This window comes from Miscanthus floridulus, chromosome 8, assembly GCF_019320115.1.
Source record: "Miscanthus floridulus cultivar M001 chromosome 8, ASM1932011v1, whole genome shotgun sequence".
NCBI classification, from domain to species: Eukaryota; Viridiplantae; Streptophyta; class Magnoliopsida; order Poales; family Poaceae; genus Miscanthus; species Miscanthus floridulus.
This window is the reverse complement of record NC_089587.1, coordinates 53,511,597-53,514,412: the sequence shown is the minus strand read 5'-3', so window position 1 is coordinate 53,514,412 and position 2,816 is coordinate 53,511,597. Positions and strand designations below refer to the sequence as shown.

Genomic DNA, 2,816 nt, shown 5'->3' with positions numbered 1-2,816 from the left:
CGAAAATAGACCACAAAAAAGTGGAAATGTAATGCTTTTAGAATCTAAAAGCAAGTTGCTACCCATCAGCTAGAGCACTACTGGGATTGCGAATCACTCCAAGCATCATATGATGGCTCTTGGCAAGGCAAGCAAAGCTTTCTCGTTATGATGCAGCCATCCCTTTTTCCCAGTAGAAACTTCATGACCGTAAAACCCATAAGTAGCCATCAACCTTTTGCTACATCGTTTATAGGAAAAAGTCTACATAACCCCCTCACCTATTGCTCCTCGACTACTTCACCCCCAACATACAAAACCAGGTATTTAACCCTCTTACCTTTGCAAAACCGTTCAAATAACCCCTTAGGGTGGTTTTGCATAGCGGTTTTGCCACGCTGGCGCGCTGAGGTGGAATTTGATGCTGACGTGGACAACTGACAAGTGGGCCCCACTTGTAAGTGGACAGGTCTTCTCTCATCCTGAGCCTCAGCTGTCCGCACCGAAATAGCTCCCCGCGCCGCCGCCACTCATCCCGCTGACGCATGCGCCGACCATCAGTGCTTGCACGTTTATCTATGTATTTGCTTCAATTGTTCACCTGCGAGCGCGAGCTCGCCAGCCACCAGTGGGTAAGGAAACGCCGGAGAAGGGGAACGAGACGTCGTCGGGAGAAGGAAGCGTCGTGCCTGCGGGAGGTAAGGGGAGAAGACCTGCCCACTTACAAGCGGGGCTACTTGTCAGGTCGTCCACGTCAGCATCAAATACCACCTCAGTGCGCACCAGCGTGGCAAAACCGCTATGCAAAACCACCCTAGGGGTTATTTGAACGGTTTTGCAAAGGTGAGGGGGTTAAATACCTAGGTTTTATAGGTTTGGGGGTAAATTAGTCGAGGCAACAATAGGTGAGGGGGTTACTGTAGCACTTTTTCCATCGTTTATATCAATTCGCTCACCTTACAATTAGTATTTTTATTAATTATTCCCTGGCAATGCTACTCACGAGTTATTTAAAAGAGATCGATCTACCATATTTATTTTTTTAATTCAGTACTGCACATCTTGCTTGTTAAGATGCATAATTGCATCCACGTTCGCTAGCAGAAACTTTTCCATTTTTGTAGTACAGTGAATGGTACTTGCAGTTCTTAAGTATTCACTTCACTGAAATAAACATGCCATGGAATTTTCAGATCAAGGGGGGTTGCAGACTCACTCATTTCGGCCAATGCCCGCGTTGGAGCAATTCCTCGCCTGGAGTGCCGCTCCCGGATTGCGCGGACCCGGAGCTGAAGAAATCTGAGGGCGATCTCTTCCTGTGGCGGGAGGCGAGGAACCGGCCACCGTTCCGGGAGGAGGTGGCCTCGTCGCTGCGGCCGCCGTGGCGCGCTGACGACGAGTACTGGCACAAGCCCGGCTGCGAGGTGGAGCACGGCACGTTCTCCTGGAAAGAAACATGGCGACATTTGGATCAGAACGACCGGTCGCTCACGAATTGGAGGAAATAGTCGATCCTATCATCGTCGACCACGATTCACGAGGGAAAGCATCCCGATCGACTATAAAAATGGCATCTTTGCAAAGCGATAGAATGGCAGATCGAGCGATAGAATGGCAAATCGAGAGAGGGGCGATAAAGGCGGCACCTTTGCGCACTCTGCGGCACTCGCGCCGTTGGCGGGGGCCTCCCGGCTGCTGCTGGACGTGGAGCTGGCGACGGGCGGCGGCGTCGCCTCGGCTTCCTCCGTCCACGGCACGACCTGGTTCTCCCCCTCCCCTTCCTCCTCCTCCTCGTCGTCGTCGTCCTCGTCCTCAAGGACCACCTCAGTCGTCGCCGTCGCCGCTGCCGTTGTCGTCATCCTCGTCGTCTCGGCCGCCGGCGGCACCGCCCATCTCCTCGTCGGCGCCGCCCACGCCGACGGCGCCCTGGCCGCGGCGGACGCAGCGGTCGCAGAGGGAGGCGGTGGGGCCGAGGCGCGGGCCCGCGGCGCGCCACGGCGTGGGGCGCGCGCAGCCCCGGCACAGCAGCGCGCGCGCGTGCCGCGCCACCAGGAAGTTGGCGCCGTGCACCTGCGCGTCGCAGCCCCAGCAGAGCGTGGCCTCGTCGGCGCTGCAGTACACCCTCGCTGTGGCGCCGCACAGCTCGCACGCGCACCCGGGGCCGGGGCCGGCGGCGCCTTTCTCCTTCCCCCCTTCCCCCGCCGCCGCCGCCGCCGCCGACATGATCCTCGCCCTTCGACCTCGCCTCGCCACACACGCAGGGGGAGATTTCTCGGTTTCTTTCCTTGCCTTTGTTTGCAGCGGCGAGAGAGATGTGAGGAGGAGGGAGTAAACGGAAGGAGCAGTATGTGGTGTGTGATGTGAGGCTGGAGTTTGGTTGAGCAGTATGTGGTGTGTGATGTGAGGCTGGAGTTTGGTTGGGGGCTTGTTTAGATGGTAAATTTTTGTAATTCGGATACTGTAGCACGTTTTGTTTGTATTTAATAAACTTTGTCTGATTATGGATTAACTAGGCTTAAAAGATTCGTCTCGTGATTTACAATCAAACTGTGCAATTAGTTAATTTTTTTATCTATATTTAATACTCGATACATGTGTTCAAAAATTGATGTGATGAAAAAAAAGTGAAAAAACTTGGAATTTAGAGATGATCTAAACAAGGCGTGGATGCGGGAGGTTTTGAGCCTCCAACCGAGGATCCTCTGCGGATACGCTTCGCTCCCACTACTGGCCGCGGGAGCCTCCAGCTGGACATTCCTTCCGTGCCTTCCTTTTCTCTCTCTTCCCCCTCACCCCTCACTTCACACTCTCTGTCTCTCTCTCCTTCCCGGGACCGG

The 2,816-nt window shown here is 54.6% G+C and overlaps 1 pseudogene; it reads right to left on the bottom strand.

Moving 5' to 3' along the window:
* Positions 1 to 1,191: 1,191 nt before the first annotated feature.
* On the bottom strand, positions 1,192 to 2,355 carry LOC136469077 (zinc finger protein HD1-like; annotated as a pseudogene).
* Between the last annotated feature and the right edge of the window lie 461 nt (positions 2,356 to 2,816).